A 21,924-nucleotide genomic window follows, 5' to 3' on the forward strand; every position below is an offset into this window, starting at 1 on the left:
AATTACAGACATTATTTCGACCTTGTCCACTAATGTTACTTGAAGACGAAACTGTTCCTATCCAGCTATTCTCGTTTACCCTTGTGTGACACAAGCTTGAACTGCTGAACTGAACCCCCTCAGACCTTAACGGTCAGTGGCCACACCTGTTGTGATTTAACCCAAAAATAAAACACTATTTTTGCTGCCTGCCTGTATTTTTTGCTACCACAGAGTTAGACAGTATCCACACACTAGTAGGTTAACTAAAACACCTTTAAACTTTGCTCGAGTACGCATGTCAATACACTTAAAAACACCATTATTTTTTCTATTTTAGTCATTAGTCCCAAGTTAAACTAGAAAGATGCCAAATGTCCATTGAACTCCTATAGTTCCTCACGCCTGCATCACTCCTAGGTTATGCTTACGTATAGGTCTTTGGATTATTTTAGAAACGTCTCTTTTTTTTTTTTTTTTAGAGTTGGAAGAGGACAGGAGAATATGTTATTGGCTTATTTTAAACACAAGTTAAAATGTAGGTCTTGCTCTTTTATTCAGAGTATATTGGTAACAAACAATCTGACTCAGATATCCCTGTTGTGTTCTTAATCCCATGTCATATTTTAGACCAGTGGTTCTCAAACTTTTTACGCCAAGTACCATCTCTCCAAGTTAAAGTATAGGTACGTAGACCCACCCCATATACGCACAGGCTCAGGTGGCCAATTGGCTTTGAATTCATGAAGATTCATTTCTAAGCCAATAATGGATGACCTGGTTATGAAACAGATTTATCTATCTGTGAACTTTCCATGCAAACTGATGATATTCCTAATGTGAGCCTATTTCAATCAATTGCTTGGTCAGAAGTATTACCTGTAGTATAATATAAATATTTAGTACCACCAAAAGGGTTGCCCACATGTACCACAGTTTGAGAACCACTGTTTTAGATTATCTAACATTATGGGTATAGTAATTAGGGCAATGCAACACTCATCCTACGTAAGTGTAAAAATTAGGTTTGTACGGTTAGACAAATCTTAACTATTTCCCTGGGACCCTCCTTATAAACCCTAAGGACTACGTATGGCTAGTGCAGGGTTAAAGAATACTTTATCTTTTTGGGTATCATATTTTTCCAGTGGGACAATTCTCTTCGCAGACTGTGTTATGCCTTGAATGGTTTAAAACCATCCCAATATATATAGTTATGGCCATACTAACTATAGAGTATTTTAAATAGGGTTCCAATCTACAGAACGCTTTTTTCCATAAACACTTTTTCAAACTATCATGGTTTCAAAAACTACATGTTCTTTAAACAATATTTCCTGAGTTATAAGTAAATGTCCTATTTATATATTTCCTGAGTTATAAGTAAATGTCCTATCTATATAAATGTCCTATCTAATATGGTTTTGGTTAGGACCATATTTATCCTTTGTCCCTTTAAGTAGACATTTAGACTATTGAGTTGTATTTTTTTTCCCATATGGAAGCCAAGCCACTAATCATTTTCAATGAATCCTTCCTTATAGGTACTCACCAATTTACTACGGCCTCACCATCGTTCCCCCCTGTCACGTTCGCACCCCACTGAGAGAGGAAGCACTACAAACACCCCACGGGAAAAAAACATAGTGATTAGTCCGTTCAAAGTGTTCACACAATGTCCCCTTCATGTTCCTTAGGAAAGTTCTGTGTTCTGTGTGCCCCCCACAGAGTCAAAGCCATGCTTCTGGCTTAAGTAGTGTTTTGGGATTCTTGCAGTCCCAAACTGTCCTTTGAGTAACCTTCACAGTGTCATGTTGTCCCCTGTCCAACACGTGTCCTCCAGATGCAGAACCAGTCTTTCTTGATTCTCAGACTGTCAACGTGATTGTGTTTGTTTACCCTCTCCCAGTATAGCTCTAAGCGACAGGTGAACCTCTGATGGACATGCAGTAAGCGGAGCAAAGGATTCCTCATGTCTATGTGTTGAAGACGTGGCTTTACCCCTTATGATAAAACAACACAACTTCACAATAATTTTGCTACGATTATCCACATTATTACGGTATTTAATTATAACTTCAATGATAGTAATTAAGTGGGAAATGTCATGCGATCTTACCCTTAGTCCTTGCTTGACCTATGAAGAGAATAGCCTGACAACAAGCTGACTACAGCCTATTTTAAATCAATGTTCATTAGTTCATATGGTCACTTTTATTTTGACGACTGCTAAACTGCAAAGCTAAAGATATATTTTGGACAATCTCTTCTTCAGTCCACTGGCTGAAATAAGTTACATTCTCCTTTTAAATGAGCGTACAAAGGCCAAATAGGCCCAAATATCGAAACAGCCATTCCACCCAGACTGACACACATTTGGGATGGACCACAGAAATGTTATTCTCACAGCAGGGGTTGTCTTCCACAGGCCCCCACCATTCCTAAAGCACGGCACCTGTTCCCCATGTCCAGCTATTCTACACTGTCCTATCCAAGTCAGCAAATAGCATAATGTCAATCACAGCCCAAGCTGTCTATTAATGAACTACTAAACCATTTAGACTGACGTCCACTACCATGTCTATGATGTGGTTCTCACCCACAAATTACCTCACTTAATACCTGTCATAAAGCAATGCCAACCGATTTTACCGTAGTGTTAATAATTAAGAATAGACTGCTACCCAACCTTAATTTAACCCTGGTAAAATAATCTAAGTCAAGCTTTAGAGGTCAACCCAGAATGATCTGGTCAACACATACATGTAAATTTATCCATTTAACCTTCAAACATCACTGTTAATCAAACAATGTGATCTAGCCTAGTCACCAATTACTGCTGCTACAGTATATGTTCCCAATCAGCCTTAACAGTCAAACTGATGTCCCACTTAAATATTAAGACCAACTTAAGCCTTCATCAACCATTACAATCAATATATCCCCCATCCTGCCTTGGAACCAGCAGATCTTACACTATTACCAAGAGTAGTGGTCCGTTACGTTACCGTCTTATAATATCCTACTCTCATCAGGTCTGTCCCAACCAATGTGTCCCTGGGTTTTAGTGTTAAAACAAATAATGTCTATTTAATTGTGCAGAGGATTCTTTTCCACACAAAAATAAATGATTAGCTACATTGGTGCAAAAGAACCCTTGTCCGGTGCGCCTCTCCATATGGCTGGGAGCGCATTTAAAAATAGAAGACACACAGGCTCACAGCGCGGCGTACTGCAACATGCTGTGAGCTTGTAGCTCTGACAAAGGCCGTCCGTGAAGTGAGCAGAAAGAACGCTTCCGGTCTGGAAGCCGGCAGAAGCCAGGCTCCAGCCTTCAAACTAAAGGTGCAGTTAATAATGTATAATTATATAATGTTTCAACGGCTCTAGGGGTACTCTTATTCTAAAGAGACCAGCGCCGGAAGCCTCATTTCTGTTAACACTATTTCTGCTCATTTCACATAGGTGCTCTAACCGCGCGTAACTGTTGTACGGCGAAAATAGAACGCAGCAAAGGCAGACAGCTGCTGTGTCTGACAGGGCATAGACTAATTATAATAGGGGTTCTGTTGTAGCTTTACCACTTTAGACAAATAATAATGTGTAATTTGAAGTCTATAGGCTTACATTATAGCCCAAAATCACCGGAAAGCCGTTTTTCCCAGCCGACCATGATGGTCGGGGATTCTTTATTACCAGTCAAACTGAAACTCCAGCATTCCCTCCAAACAGTTTCTTCATTTCAGATATATTGATCGCTCGACCACGACTGACTATTTATATAAGGTAACAGACTCTCCCGTTGCCTGGTATTTTTTACACTAGCATCAGTTATTTGATATAGGCCAAAAATGTATTTCCTTACATTTTACATACTCACATTCACACCCCCAGCAGCTCGAGTCTTACGCTTTCCACAAAATATTTAAGGTGGCAAAACCCATATACGGTCTACCCAATGTCCTAATGACATAAGACCTTCTTATTCTCCAGGCCATTTTTACCCCAGACAGAGAAAAGAAAACATAATAGCCTACCGATTCCTATTTTGGTTCTGGTTTCAACTACCCACTTCTAGTTGATTATCATAAAAGCATAATTACTATCATTACCATGTAATATATTAAATTCATATTATATTTATCCCCCCTCTGTGAGCAACTTTCACAGGATAGCCTATGGACGTATGAAGTCATCCCAAAATACAGTAGGCCCCCATCCAGAAAGATGCTCACAACGCATTGAACTTAAAACATTAGTTATTTAACAACCCAGTCTGGCTTTCATAGTTAAATATATCACGTCTGGTTACGTATTATTCACGTCCTCTATCGTCTCGTCTCCCACGAAGAGTTACCCGCCCACGTGCGGCGTCCTAGAGAATATTTCGTCATGCAATATTCTATACCGAGATGATTATTGCCGAAAGGCGATTCCCCAATCGATAATCATTTCCTCGGTTTCCTACAGGTACTGTACTTTAACAGAAACAACCCACGATCAAGTGGAGCTATGTATTAGCTTTCACCCCGAATTACACGGGTAGGCTACTGTACGTTTAAACAGTAGGCCTATTCTTCCGAGATACGGTAGAAACCTTCTATACATGCAAGGCATCTCTCTATTAAATTTTGTTCATGACCGTCCCTGGGTAGGCCTACATGCAATGCCCATGACCACGTCTGGCCTTTTAAATTATTGCATATCACGACACTTCTCACCCTCGGTTAAGTTCGACCGGCGATCCCTGTCCGTCAGCTGCTCTGAATCAATAGCCAGTGTGTCCTGTACAGAAAAAGAGAAAAGCTGACAGACAGATTATGCCGATCCCATCCTCGTCGCCACTGTAATAGAATTCTTTAAGCATCATACTTATACTAATAATAATATAATAAATTGAATTCCCAGAAGGTGAAAGTGCAATGAGTACAATATTTATTTAACAATATATTAACACAAGAGCTCTTTGAGACACACGCATGCTTAACTGTGCCCCCTGTTTCTCAGGCATGGTCCCATTATATACACTGACAGGAATACAGGAATACAGGAATAGCAGGGGTAAATCAGAGACATCCATATAAGGCTTTAGTTAGGAACAGTTAGATGACAGGACACGACATTCTGGTGACAGGTGAGGCAGTGCCTCACTCCATGGTTGGCCTGAAGCTTAGAATATAAATCCTGACATGCCACTATGTGAATGACATGACTCTTCTGGTTACTTTAGAAACAAATTAGTAGTTACATTTATTTAGAAATCTATCACAGGCCAGCGTAGAGAAAGGTAGGAGTCACATCATGATGGGGAGCCCCTGTGGTGCCAGCGTACAGAAAGGTAGGAGTCACATCATGATGGGGAGCCCCTGTGGGGCCAGCGTACAGAAAGGTAGGAGTCACATGATACATGATGACTCTGTCAGCAAGAGAGTAAATAACACAATTACCGTACGCAGGGAAAACAGACCATAGATACAAAAATCAAACCTCGGTTCGAAGTGAAGCGGTGAACTTTTATTCTATGTGTTCTAGAGCTATGAACTCTGTGATCTATACATTCTTCCAATTCTGAATGAATGAATGATTTTATCTGGGGGGCCGAATTGTCATGTGAAGCTTGACCAATCCTCAAAGTATGGTCTCATTGGACATTTTTAATCATCCAATCATCAGACCGGGACGGACGTTACACACATATTCTGGACGTACGGGACAGATAAAACCTGTTCATTCTGGACTGAAATGACCATATATGGACATGAACGGGACACACATGGGACACACACGGGACACACATGTACGGGACAGATAAAACCTGTTCATTCTGGACTGGAATGACCATATATGGACATGAACGGGACACACAAAGCCACTCCTTGGAAGCGGCTTTCACCGCTTCAAAAACAAGGTGCAAAGTCTATATATTTAAAGAGATAGCTCACCCCCAAATTGACAATCTATCACTCACCCCATGGATACTTGAATTCATGGATATTTTGTTTAGTTTTTTGTCACATTCCTAAGCCAATAATTTGATGACCAACAGTGGTTTCCTATGGAGACACAAAGAGCCTGCTTTGTGTCTCCATAGGAAACCACTGCTGGTCATCAAATGATTGGCTTTAGAATGAGACAAGAGGACAATATATTTATATACTAAAGCAAGTTGTGGAGAGAGAACAATCTTCAAGTATCGCTCATTAACAGTTTTACTGCCAGATGTTGTTATTTATTTATTGGGTCTTGTGCCAGCAAAAGCACCTTACCTTTGCGATGTTATAGACAAAGATCTATTCATTTTGTTTTATCATTATTATTTTCTTTTCTGTGTACTTTGGCTATACTAGCAGTAGAGGGCAGCCTCATGCAAGAATTAATGTGAAATGGACGCGGTAGGCTGCCGTCCGTCAAGGCCGCTCAATCGCTACAGAGCAATAGACCCAGAGAAAACAACAAAGAAGTGTTTTGTTACTCCATTGATGCTAACGTCCAGTGGGTTTTTGAGAGCACTTTTATGGGAGCTGTCTCTACGGTACACACCCGCGCGACCCCTCATCAGTTTACAGACATCAAACCAAGGTACAAAAGGACGAGCCAAAGAACGTACTATTGGCATCGCGCCGCCGGGAAAATTGGGGCGAACGGGAACGTCCGGAGCAGTTTAAGAGTTAATGTAACACAAGTAACAAGTGTTTGTTTATTTGTCTGTCTGTCTGTCTGTCTGTCTGTTCCATACGCCAAGCATTGGTGCGCCAAGCATTGGTGCTCCATGATGGCCGACCCCATGGGGAAGTTCTCTAGATGTCACTGTGCTGTGAGCCCAGACCTCTACGTCCAGGTAGGACTTTTATTATGTTCAATTTCTGAGAATTTGAGAACAGAATTGGCAAATCGTCGGGTGGGAAATACCTCATTATGTCCAGAAACAGCAGAGTAGCCACATCTTCCTGACATCACTCCTTCAGCCCTTCTTCCCGGAAGTAATTTCTCTGTGGAGAACAACATTGGGTCATCTGGAAATTGTCTCATATATTAATATTAGGGGTGTAACGATAGCCTGATTTCAGACTCAGCTGAAGCTTGAGTCTGACATTGTGCCCTGTTTGAGCGATTTCTGGAGGGGAGGGACTTTGATGGCACGGATTGGTTATTTGTTAAACCCACCCCCACCCCCTGCGCTAATTGGAGGAGCCGTCATTTCCGCTCCAGAAATCACTTATTATGAACACAATTCCAGACCAGAGAAACAGTCCACTCTGAGAGTGGGCGGGTCTATGGGCTGGAACCAGGCTAGTGTAACGATACATTTTAACAACGATACGATACGCATCTCGATACATGGTTGATGATACGATATGATTCAATGATTTAAAATCAATATAGTAACTATTTAGCAAAGACATCAAATATGTGTGAAACGTGTCAATAGTACAGATTCTCTAGCAAATACATGGACATTATATTACAACATATATGGACAAACCCACACCTTGACATGAACACAGAGATTACACACATTAATCGATAGACCAAGAGTAGCTATATGGAATAGAAAGGTATTTAGACCCCTCTTTTTTATTTTCCTTCTTAAAATTGCTAAATACAAGGCATAAATACTTGTTCCATACACTCGATTGTTTGCATTGCGAAACGATTCGATACCGATTATCTGCACTTTAAAACAATATGATACCAAAACGGTACGATATTTTGCTTTTGCAAACGATATAGTAGATCATTGCAAATTTCAGATTCAGTTACTATATCGTTACACCCATAATTAATATATATCGTGGTTCAAAAATAAACACTTATTGTCAGGGAGGTGGCTCTGTATCATTTATCATAGTCAGTCACTCTCTTTTTCTGGCAAAAATGTAACAAAAAATGTTAACTAATTCAGCGGTGGTTAACATTAGCGTTTTCGCACTGTCCGTTCATTCTTCACATCCATAAGAGTAAAACTGTCCGTTCATTCTTCACATCCATAAGAGTAAAACTGTCCGTTCATTCTTCACATCCATAAGAGTAAAACTGTCCGTTCATTCTTCACATCCATAAGAGTAAAACCGCCAAGATCATACTTTACTTTTTAACACAGTTCTTAGACAACGCGATATGAAAAAATAATTCAGAATGGGGGAAACAAAGGGACCCAGGTAGGATGGGTAAATGACATCACACTTCAGTAGGATGTGTAAATGACATCATACTTCGAAAACAGCAAAAGTAGCTGCTGATCTACAAGCTCTAAAGACATTACGCCACCTTTTCGCGCTTGTGGATCTGATGCTTTTGAGATCAAGTAGGGCGCTAGTTACGATGAAAAATAACAACACAAAAAGCAAAAATATGAATAAGGGGTTTCGGCCCACCAAAGTTTACCACACAGCATGTACTGTATTTATGCGTTTTTGTGTGTGTGTGTGTGTGTGTGTGTGTGCGTGTGCGTGTGTGTGTGCGTGTGCATGCATCTCTCCACAGACCTGCATCTCTCACACCTGTGCGTGTGCGAACAGTGAAGCCTGCATGTGTGCGGTGGTGTCCTCATACGTGCACGCCTGTGCTGCAGCGGGCATCACACTGGAGGGCTGGAGAGATGACATGTGCAGTAAGACTACTTTAACCAAGCGTTGTCCAGGGTGTTTAAGACTACTTTAACCAAGCGTTGTCCAGGGTGTTTAAGACTACTTTAACCAAGCGTTGTCCAGGGTGTTTAAGACTACTTTAACCAAGCGTTGTCCAGGGTGTTTAAGACTACTTTAACCAAGCGTTGTCCAGGGTGTTTAAGACTACTTTAACCAAGCGTTGTCCAGGGTGTTTAAGACTACTTTAACCAAGCGTTGTCCAGGGTGTTTAAAGGACCTACACCATGAATTTTCACTTTTTCTATTTTAAAACCTTTTTTTGGGGTCCCACTGGCACCTTCTATCCTCACAAAGTCCTATTTCTGTACATTGTGTCTTTCTCTGGTTTTGGGAAGACAGAGATGAAAAGCTTTCCACGGGTTCTCAGTGCTGTTCTGAGAGTTGACGCATGTGACGTCACACGCGTTTCCCGTTTTTTCAAAAACGGGAAACGCGTGTTTTTTTCAAAAAAAAAAATTTTCAAAAAAATTTTTTTTTCAAAAACTGTCAAAAAGCCAAATTTTTTTTTTTTCAAAAATCTTTTTTTTCAAAACTTTTTTTTTCAAAAACTTTTTTTTTCAAAAAACTTTTTTTTTTCAAAAACTTTTTTTTTCAAAAAACTTTTTTTTTTCAAAAACTTTTTTTTTTTCAAAAAACTTATTTTTTTTCTGGAAAAAACCCACTAGATGCGCCCCTGAGCAAACAGAGGCCGTTTTGGTATTGCAGCTGGAGAGCGTCATTATAGTAGAGCTAGAACAAACAAAAAGAATGGTCAGAGTGTTTGTTGAGGGTTAAAACCTGTCTAAGACTCAATTTTGAGCATATATTTATACAAAAAATATAGTTTTAAAAGCATGGTGTAGGCCCTTTAAGGGAAGAGAGAAGAGTCTTATGACAGGACGGTCCAAACCTTTTTCAAGGGGGCCACATTACAGAATATTAAAAAATCCAAGGGCCGACTGCAACTCCTGACAAAATGTACTTTCGGTCAAAACCATAACAAAGTCACATACAGTATGCATCACAATTATAATATTTTATGTCACTATCATCATCAACATTTACAGTCATTTCAATGGTCTTTTGTCAGGTGTGTGCTCTGAACAAAACACAAAAAACTCACATTACCAAATGTAACCAGATGTGCATGGTAAAAGAAATTCCACAAAATAGCCTTTCTTTGACCCATTCAGAATGAGACAACATGAGACAAGGGAACGAGGAATCTTGACAAATGATACTATAAAATAGTCTTGTGTGACGGTGCTGGCGGTCTGTTTATTGTACAATTTAGGAATGAAGCCGTGGGCCGTATAGAATTCGTCATCGGCCGCATTTGTCTATGACGTGTTGTGTGGAGCGTCTACTACATGACTAAAGGGGGTATCATAGTACCGTCTGCGGTGATAAGCTATCACCGTGGTGTAGTCTTTTAAAGACAGAAAACTACAATATTAGGTGATAGGACTTCACTGTGAGTCTGTGACTATGATGGACATCACATTGTTAGGTGATAGGACTTCACTGTGAGTCTGTGACTATGATGGACATCACATTGTTAGGTGATAGGACTTCACCGTGAGTCTGTGACTATGATGGACATCACATTGTTAGGTGATAGGACTTCACCGTGAGTCTGTGACTATGATGGACATCACATTGTTAGGTGATAGGACTTCACTGTGAGTCTGTGACTATGATGGACATCACATTGTTAGGTGATAGGACTTCACCGTGAGTCTGTGACTATGATGGACATCACATTGTTAGGTGATAGGACTTCACCGTGAGTCTGTGACTATGATGGACATCACATTGTTAGGTGATAGGACTTCACTGTGAGTCTGTGACTATGATGGACATCACATTGTTAGGTGATAGGACTTCACTGTGAGTCTGTGACTATGATGGACATCACATTGTTAGGTGATAGGACTTCACTGTGAGTCTGTGACTATGATGGACATCACATTGTTAGGTGATAGGACTTCACCGTGAGTCTGTGACTATGATGGACATCACATTGTTAGGTGATAGGACTTCACTGTGAGTCTGTGACTATGATGGACATCACATTGTTAGGTGATAGGACTTCACTGTGAGTCTGACTATGATGGACATCACATTGTTAGGTGATAGGACTTCACTGTGAGTCTGACTATGATGGACATCACATTGTTAGGTGATAGGACTTCACTGTGAGTCTGTGACTATGATGGACATCACATTGTTAGGTGATAGGACTTCACTGTGAGTCTGTGACTATGATGGACATCACATTGTTAGGTGATAGGACTTCACTGTGAGTCTGTGACTATGATGGACATCACATTGTTAGGTGATAGGACTTCACTGTGAGTCTGTGACTATGATGGACATCACATTGTTAGGTGATAGGACTTCACTGTGAGTCTGTGACTATGATGGACATCACATTGTTAGGTGATAGGACTTCACTGTGAGTCTGTGACTATGATGGACATCACATTGTTAGGTGATAGGACTTCACTGTGAGTCTGTGACTATGATGGACATCACATTGTTAGGTGATAGGACTTCACTGTGAGTCTGTGACTATGATGGACATCACATTGTTAGGTGATAGGACTTCACTGTGAGTCTGTGACTATGATGGACATCACATTGTTAGGTGATAGGACTTCACTGTGAGTCTGTGACTATGATGGACATCACATTGTTAGGTGATAGGACTTCACTGTGAGTCTGTGACTATGATGGACATCACATTGTTAGGTGATAGGACTTCACTGTGAGTCTGACTATGATGGACATCACATTGTTAGGTGATAGGACTTCACTGTGAGTCTGTGACTATGATGGACATCACATTGTTAGGTGATAGGACTTCACTGTGAGTCTGTGACTATGATGGACATCACATTGTTAGGTGATAGGACTTCACTGTGAGTCTGTGACTATGATGGACATCACATTGTTAGGTGATAGGACTTCACTGTGAGTCTGTGACTATGATGGACATCACATTGTTAGGTGATAGGACTTCACCGTGAGTCTGTGACTATGATGGACATCACATTGTTAGGTGATAGGACTTCACTGTGAGTCTGTGACTATGATGGACATCACATTGTTAGGTGATAGGACTTCACTGTGAGTCTGTGACTATGATGGACATCACATTGTTAGGTGATAGGACTTCACCGTGAGGCTGTGACTATGATGGACATCACATTGTTAGGTGATAGGACTTCACTGTGAGTCTGACTATGATGGACATCACATTGTTAGGTGATAGGACTTCACTGTGAGTCTGACTATGATGGACATCACATTGTTAGGTGATAGGACTTCACTGTGAGTCTGACTATGATGGACATCACATTGTTAGGTGATAGGACTTCACTGTGAGTCTGTGACTATGATGGACATCACATTGTTAGGTGATAGGACTTCACTGTGAGTCTGTGACTATGATGGACATCACATTGTTAGGTGATAGGACTTCACTGTGAGTCTGTGACTATGATGGACATCACATTGTTAGGTGATAGGACTTCACCGTGAGTCTGTGACTATGATGGACATCACATTGTTAGGTGATAGGACTTCACTGTGAGTCTGTGACTATGATGGACATCACATTGTTAGGTGATAGGACTTCACTGTGAGTCTGTGACTATGATGGACATCACATTGTTAGGTGATAGGACTTCACCGTGAGTCTGTGACTATGATGGACATCACATTGTTAGGTGATAGGACTTCACTGTGAGTCTGTGACTATGATGGACATCACATTGTTAGGTGATAGGACTTCACTGTGAGTCTGTGACTATGATGGACATCACATTGTTAGGTGATAGGACTTCACTGTGAGTCTGACTATGATGGACATCACATTGTTAGGTGATAGGACTTCACTGTGAGTCTGTGACTATGATGGACATCACATTGTTAGGTGATAGGACTTCACTGTGAGTCTGTGACTATGATGGACATCACATTGTTAGGTGATAGGACTTCACTGTGAGTCTGTGACTATGATGGACATCACATTGTTAGGTGATAGGACTTCACTGTGAGTCTGTGACTATGATGGACATCACATTGTTAGGTGATAGGACTTCACTGTGAGTCTGTGACTATGATGGACATCACATTGTTAGGTGATAGGACTTCACTGTGAGTCTGTGACTATGATGGACATCACATTGTTAGGTGATAGGACTTCACTGTGAGTCTGTGACTATGATGGACATCACATTGTTAGGTGATAGGACTTCACCGTGAGTCTGTGACTATGATGGACATCACATTGTTAGGTGATAGGACTTCACTGTGAGTCTGTGACTATGATGGACATCACATTGTTAGGTGATAGGACTTCACTGTGAGTCTGTGACTATGATGGACATCAAATTCTTAGGTGATAGGACTTCACTGTGAGTCTGTGACTATGATGGACATCACATTGTTAGGTGATAGGACTTCACTGTGAGTCTGTGACTATGATGGACATCACATTGTTAGGTGATAGGACTTCACTGTGAGTCTGTGACTATGATGGACATCACATTGTTAGGTGATAGGACTTCACTGTGAGTCTGTGACTATGATGGACATCACATTGTTAGGTGATAGGACTTCACTGTGAGTCTGTGACTATGATGGACATCACATTGTTAGGTGATAGGACTTCACCGTGAGTCTGTGACTATGATGGACATCACATTGTTAGGTGATAGGACTTCACCGTGAGTCTGTGACTATGATGGACATCACATTGTTAGGTGATAGGACTTCACTGTGAGTCTGACTATGATGGACATCACATTGTTAGGTGATAGGACTTCACTGTGAGTCTGTGACTATGATGGACATCACATTGTTAGGTGATAGGACTTCACTGTGAGTCTGTGACTATGATGGACATCACATTGTTAGGTGATAGGACTTCACTGTGAGTCTGACTATGATGGACATCACATTGTTAGGTGATAGGACTTCACTGTGAGTCTGTGACTATGATGGACATCACATTGTTAGGTGATAGGACTTCACTGTGAGTCTGTGACTATGATGGACATCACATTGTTAGGTGATAGGACTTCACCGTGAGTCTGTGACTATGATGGACATCACATTGTTAGGTGATAGGACTTCACTGTGAGTCTGTGACTATGATGGACATCACATTGTTAGGTGATAGGACTTCACTGTGAGTCTGTGACTATGATGGACATCACATTGTTAGGTGATAGGACTTCACTGTGAGTCTGTGACTATGATGGACATCACATTGTTAGGTGATAGGACTTCACTGTGAGTCTGTGACTATGATGGACATCAAATTCTTAGGTGATAGCTTATCACCTAAAAGTTGAGGTGATAGCTCTTCACCTAGGACTCTGATAAAGCCTTAACACCACCTCTCTGTCCCCCAGACGTCCACTGCCCCCCCAGCATGGTGTTCAGCTACAACGCCTCCAGCTGCGGTCGTTCCTGCCGGGCCCTCAGCCAGCCGGACCCCACCTGCCAGATCCGCGGCCCCCTGGTGGACGGCTGTGGCTGCGCGGAGGGGACCTTCCTCAACCAGAAGGGCCAGTGCGTGGGCGCCGCCCTCTGCCCCTGCTACGAGGGAGAGCACGTGGTGCCCGCCGGGCACAGCATGACCGTCCGGGGAATCACGTGGTGAGTGAGCCTGGGGCAATGGATTTTACTATTTTTACTATTTTTTCTTTTCTTTGTTGTTGACAGGAAAGTGGTAGAATTATACTTTAGTCGTTATTTTTGTCTCGGATCTGTTGAAATAGCGAGGGACAGATATTGATAATAAATCTGCTTGGAGGTCTGACTACAAAATGATGTCACGGCTTAAAAGCCCCATAGGGAGGAGCCTATCTCCTCATTCTGTAGCGCGAGGCAGCTTGATGTACTGTAGCTCCCACAACACCAGAGGGACACAACGCACACAACGATCTGATCACAAACAAATGAGACAAATATGGGTAAATTCTCCCTCTACAAAACACTGCCACCCATGTGTGGAATTCCTTGACTACCTCCCTTAAAACATGTAGCTCACTGGCATCCTTCAAAACTGCCCTGAAAAGTGAAAACTCACCTTTCAGGAGGCCAGAGAAGGAGGTAGTTATCACTTCTCCCATAGACAGGTGAAAACTCACCTTTCAGGAGGCCAGAGAAGGAGGTGGTTATCACTTCTCCCATAGACAGGTGAAAACTCACCTTTCAGGAGGCCAGAGAAGGAGGTAGTTATCACTTCTCCCATAGACAGGTGAAAACTCACCTTTCAGGAGGCCAGAGAAGGAGGTAGTTATCACTTCTCCCATAGACAGGTGAAAACTCACCTTTCAGGAGGCCATAGAAGGAGGTAGTTATCACTTCTCCCATAGACAGGTGAAAACTCCTTACCTTAGCCCCACCCCCTTGTTATCCCCTCCCCTGTACATATAGTGTTTTTTATAACTGTGATATTTGAAATGTTTTCTTTCATTTATTTTTTGCTTGCTATTTATTATGTCCATGAATTGAATACCAAGGACTTTCAATGTAAAAAGAACACAGTAAAAAGTCTTATTTGAGATGTTTAGGAAGGGTGTTTAACTGTACTTGTACTGTACTACACCCTGGACATGACACTAGTATGTCACAGGGACCCCCAATCCAACCCTTGATGGTATGACCCGGCCGGGGATCGAACCCCGACCTCCCAGTCTCAGGACGGACACTCTAACCACAAATAAAAGACGAACATTGACAAACATTTGTCGTCATAATTTCTGAGTCGATGAAATTAACACCGTTCTCTCCACACTGTAGTGTCTGCAGACATGGAAGATTAATCTGCAACAGAGGCCCCAGCAACCACAGTGAGTATCCTACAAGCCTTGGAAAGTGCAAACTTTGAACAGGTATATCTCATGCTCTGTTTGACGTACAGCCATGAAACCTGTATACACTTATGCGTCTCCTCATGCTGAACAACTTTGCTACTCTGACCTTTGACCTCTGACCTTTAGATCTCCCACCATTTTGAATTATATGAAAAACTGTAAAAATCTATCTCCTGGTGCTTCGTATTATAGTGACTATTTATGTTTCATGTACTGTGAATGTACAGTAGGCCTATGTTGTCTTTTCAACCACTGCACAAACAGTTCTGAAAAAAAAAAAAAAAATTGAAACGGTGAAATAACGAGCTCTTATTCCGGTGCGTTATCAAAGCACCAAGACTGTCTCGAGCGAAGCGGCCACATGACAAAAAGAACAAGCCAACTGCACTTGTAGATTATGTCGATTGTTATGATTGTGTTTGTTGTGTGACATCCTGTATACATTCAGATGCTCCGACACAACTCAAGGAGCGCAGTGTTACAGTTTAACGTGTCACATATTTTATGTAATGTTATGCATCCTACTGTCCACCTGCAGCCTGCTCAGCACCCATGACCTTCTTCAACTGCTCCAGTGCTCCTCCGGGCTCCAAGGGATCAGAATGCCAGCAGAGCTGCCAGGACCCAGACATAGAATGTGTGAGTACCATCCATCCATCCATCCATCCATCCATCCATCCATCCATCCATCTTCAACCGCTTATCCGGAATCAGGTCGCGGGGGTAACAGTTCCAACTGAGATTTCCAGATATCCTTATCCTGAGCAACTTCCTCCACTCCCTCAGGGAGTATACCGAGGCGTTCCCAGGCCAGTTCTACCTTCCTAGGAAGGCGCTCGGGGGGCATCCGTACTAGATGCCCCGACCACCTAAGCTGACTCCTTTCCAAGTGAAGGAGCAGCGGTTCTACTCCAAGTCTCTCTCGGATGACTGAACTTCTCACCCTATCTCTAAGGGAGATACCAGCCACCCGTCTGAGGAAACCCATTTCGGCCGATTGTACTCGCACTTTACACTGTACTGTACACTTTGGGTCGTGACCCACACTTCATGACCATAGGTGAGAGTAGGAACGAAGATTGTTCGGTAGACAGAGAGCTTTGCCTTCCGGCTCAACACTTTTTTCTTCACGACAGTGTGATTTAGCGACTGCAAAACCACTCCTGCCTCTCCGATTCTCCGGCTGATCTCCTTCTCCCTCTTCCCCTTTCTCTCATTCGTGAACAAGACCCTGAGATACTTAAACTCCTTCACCTGGGTATGAACCAAATGGACCTGCAGGGTCCATTTGGTTCATACGTACACTCTCAGAGTTACAGACCTGTTATGGTCATTCAGATGTAGCTCTTGTGTTTCTGGTATTATTATTGTCCACTTATTTGGCATGTCTATGGCAAAAATTTAACTTTGCCAAAAATGTCCACCACAAGCTAATGTGTGAGTAGCTGTTTGGTCCATATAACAGGACAACCAACTGTCCAATCACATGCTGCGTACCTTGTTGTCCTGATTGTGTGCAGGTCAGTGATCAGTGTGTGTCAGGCTGTGTTTGCCCTGAAGGCCTTCTGTCAGACAGCCTTGGAGGATGCATGGAGGAGCAGCAATGTCCCTGTTCACACGGAGGGGCTTCTTACAGCCCTGGGCAGAGCGTCAAGGTGGACTGCAACACATGGTAAAAAAATACCCCATGATTACTTCTAAATATGACTGCAACACATGGTAAAAAATACCTCGTGATTACCAGTGTCGAAAGTACTCACATATTTTACTTAAAGGAGTAGTTCACCACTTTTCAACCTGTCTTCATATAACAGGTCCTCACTAATGTTCATGATAAAATATCAATTTTTTTTCCTACTCAGTCCAAGTCTCCTAGGAGAGCTGTGGGAAGTTCAGAATCCATCGTCTTGTGACATCATCATTTTCCCCCAAAAAAAAAAAAGAAATCAATATTTTTGAAAAGAATATTTAGATTTTTATTATCGCCAGAACAATTGCTTCCACTTTAACCCTGCAAGGCCCGAATTAATTTCTACCGGTCAAAAAATGTTTAAAAAAATCAGATGGTGTTGTAGCAGTCCTAATCACAGGAAAATGTAATGTTAAAAAATTAATAATGTTTTTGTAAGGTTTTATAGCCATAAATCATAAATCATGCTCTAATTAGCATTTTGGGGATATTTTTCACAATATTAACATATGCACGTGTTCTAGACATTCTAATGATCACGAAAGAAAATATTACAGGCACTTTATATATGTTTTAGTGAGGAATAGCTTCAGTTAAAAAGTGAGATGTTGTTCGTCCAGACGCTGGAATTTCAACTTCTCTGGGAGGTGTGAATGTCAGTCTCTGTGGGGGGTATTTATATGCAAATATCGTGGCCAATGGCATTGTAATACTAAACAATAGGATTTAATGGTGATGTTAATATGAAAAAAGAACAGGAAAACTAACTATAACATTTTTTTTTTAATTATTTAAAAAACTTTGCCAAAAAGCAACACTGGGCCTTGCAGGGTTAAAATTGCAACTTTTCAGGAATAGAAAGCCTGCAGTTTCTATAAGCTGGATTGGCAATCGATGATGTCACAAGACGATGGGTTTCTGACCTGCCCACAGCACTCCTCAAAAAAAAAAAACTCCTCAAAAAAAAAAAAAAAAAAAAAAAAAAAGCTATTTTTGAGTGAGGACCAATTATATGAATATAGGTTGAAAAGTGGTGGAGCGCCCCTTTAAGTAAAATACAAATTGAGTAATTAAGTAAATATACTTAGTTGCTTTACTACCTCGTAATGGTATGGTATGGTATGATTTTATTTCGGTTTCAAAGTACAATGTTTAAAAGAAAACAATTAAAACAATAACAATTTAAATAAATAAACAAAATGTTGCCGAAAAGGATTAGGCTGAAGCCGCAGCTTATGGTGCCTACCCTTTTTGTCACTTCATCTTACATTAGAAACAAAATATCTGATACGTTCAAAACAAACAATAAGAACGAAACTAAATATTAAAAAGAATATATATAATTATATATACTGCATATTATATATAAAAAAAAGAATGTTATGCATATCCCACTAGAACAATTATTTTATGAATTTAACATTTTATATGCATTTACTATATTATTTTTAAAGGTTTTTTTGAACTGGTACAATGAACTGCTCATTTTTAGGTCATTTTCACAACTATTCCATATGTAATATGACTATAACACTTTTTTTTTTAAATACATAAAACATTCAACCCTAAAATCCCTATACTGGGGAGAAGAACATTGGCTGAAAACAGCAGATCGACACGCTCACAGCACCTCATGCTGTGAGCTTGTAGATCGGCTATTCTCGAGATTTGGTGTAGAGGGGTTAAAAAAGAGCAGAACAGAATACAGAGTACGATGGTCAAGTTCAACCAGTATTTGATGGTGTCTGGAAATACACATCAACATCACTCCAACAGAGATGACAGTGCTGTCAAACAAGTCTATATAATCTATCTATGAGATCTATGAAAAGGTCCTTCTAACAGGTGGAGACACTGTTTCATTGTCACAGTATTCTAACAGGTAGAGACACTGTTTCATTGTCACAGTAAGTGCTCAGGTCCTTTTAACAGGTGGAGACATTGTTTCATTGTCACAGTAAGTGCTCAGGTCATTCTAACAGGTGGAGACACTGTTTCATTGTCACAGTAAGTGCTCAGGTCATTCTAACAGGTGGAGACACTGTTTCATTGTCACAGTAAGTGCTCAGGTCATTCTAACAGGTGGAGACATTGTTTCATTGTCACAGTAAGTGCTCAGGTCATTCTAACAGGTAGTGACACTGTTTCATTGTCACAGTAAGTGCTCAGGTCATTCTAACAGGTAGTGACACTGTTTCATTGTCACAGTAAGTGCTCAGGTCATTCTAACAGGTGGAGACACTGTTTCATTGTCACAGTAAGTGCTCAGGCAGAAGATGGAGCTGCACCAGGATGCAGTGTGACGGAACCTGTACCGTCTACGGCAGCGGACATTTCATCACCTTCGACGACAAGAGGTTCTCTTTCACCGGGGACTGCGGCTACATCTTCGCTCAGGTATGATATGGACTTGATTTCATGTTACAGTACATAAAAAAACATCTCATGCGCTGTGGGCGCTGGGGGCGTGTTCCTCCCTCCGCGTCATCAGCGCCCACATCCTAGGTGGGGTTGGCGAAAGGGCCTTTCTGTGTGGAGTTTGCATGTTCTCCCTGTGTCTCCTAGGGTCGATACCCTCACAAAAACATGCAGTAATTCTGGTCTCAATAATGCCTCCCCCTGGCCAGCCTGATGGATGGGGAAAGGAACTGGTTGGAATAACGTGTTCCTTCCACGTGCTACGTCCATCCCAGGGAAATCCCCCCTGTCAGGTGAAAAGAAACAACTTGGACTCCTGATGCATAGAAGGAAGCATGAGGTCAGTCCGTTGTCTCCCCAGGCGCGGCAGAGGGAGAGCAGAGCCCAGGATTACATAGGCGATTGGCACTGGGTGAAAATGGGTTACAAAATCGTGGGATAAAAAAAAACATCTTATACAGCGCAGTTTCCCTAAACACCATGGGAAGACATCAAATTTCTCTTTTGGTTGTTAAAAAAAAGTCCAATTACTGTAGGAATACAAATAATTGGGGTTTGGTTAGATAAGCCTAATGTGAATAGAAGATCTACAAGCTCATTCTTTAGGATTGGGGTAAAGAAGGTACTTTATACACAACACACTACTACTACCGTCAAATATTTTTAAATCGGCCTTGTGGTTGCGCTATAAATAGTAATGTAAATGGTTCATTTATATAGCGCCTTTATTCAAGGCGCTTTACAGAGATTGTGCATTACATTCATACATTCATTACATTCACCCATTCACACAAACACATTCACACACTAATGGCAAAGGAAACCATGCAAGGCACCAACCTGCTCATCAGGAGCAACTAGGGACACCCCCACTCAAAAGCCAATTCGAGACTTTTGTTTTGGACTAGAACAAAATGTAAAATGGGAGATTACAGAGAATGGCTAATGATAAATACGAGTGTACTTGCCAGATGTTAAGGAGGACCAACCCACCAAGGAGTACAGAGTACAGCGATGCGTCCTAAAGGTGGCGTTGGTAATAAACCTCAGTGCAGCATGGAACTCTTGTGTTACTTACAGGACTACTGTGGGAGCCGCTCCAACATGTTAAGTTAAAGCATGGTTTTGGTCTTGTCTTTCAGGACTACTGTGTTCAAGTTAAAGGAGCTATAGTCAACTTTTTCTTGAAAAACAGATGCTAAATTAAAAATAATGTTTTGAAAATGTTTTATGAAAAAATAAGCTTCATATATGTGTTTCTATTCAAAAATGACCACAAAAAGTGTAAAATAACGATAAAATAATCCTTTTGGCCGTTGTCAGGCCGACACTTTGTTTACATCCTAGTCTAACACTATCAAAGAATAGACTAGAATGTAAACAAAGTGTCAGTCTGACAATGGCCAAAATGATTATTTTATGATTATTGTACGCTTTTTGTGGTCATTGTTGAATAGAAACACATGTAGGAAGCTTATTCTTTTATATAAATATTTTTGAAACATTATTTTTATTTTAGCATTCGTCTTTCAAGAAAAGGTTGACTATAGCTCCTTTAAAGCATGGTTTATCTTGTCTTCAGGACTACTGTGTTAAAGTTAAAGCAGGGTTTATCTTGTCTTACTGACTACTGTGTTAAAGTTAAAGCATGGTTTATCTTGTCTTCAGGACTACTGTGTTAAAGTTAAACCATGGTTTATCTTGTCTTCAGGACTACTGTGTTAAAGTTAAAGCATGGTTTATCTTGTCTTCAGGACTACTGTGTTAAAGTTAAAGCATGGTTTATCTTGTCTTCAGGACTACTGTGTTAAAGTTAAAGCATGGTTTATCTTGTCTTCAGGACTACTGTGTTAAAGTTAAAGCATGGTTTTGGTCTTTCTTACAGGACTACTGTGGGAGCCACTCCAACGGGACCTTCAAGGTGGTGACGGAGAACGTTCCCTGTGGACCTTCTGGTCCAGTCTGCTCAATCCGCGTCAAGCTCTTCTTCCAGGTAGCATGGCTTTTCTGAGAAGACCTTCACGTATTACAAAATGATGAACGTAACCATTATGACTTCTGTAGACAGGTCATGAGATCTGGTAGAACCTCCTAGACCAAGAACAAATCTTCTCAGATCTTCTGTTAGCTTAACCCAATAAGACCCGGAACAATTCACAATTTAGGCATTTAGAAGATGCTCTTAATCCAGAGCGATTTACAAGGTAATAAATCAATACAACAGGTAGACCAAGCACCTATTGCATCTAAAAGCCATCTAGATTACATGTATGGTCCTTGAGGGTAGGCAAGTGTTACGGTAAGTGCTATGGGC

The sequence above is a fragment of the Nannobrachium achirus genome, assembly GCF_963921795.1.
Source record: "Nannobrachium achirus genome assembly, chromosome: 11".
Taxonomy (NCBI): domain Eukaryota; kingdom Metazoa; phylum Chordata; class Actinopteri; order Myctophiformes; family Myctophidae; genus Nannobrachium; species Nannobrachium achirus.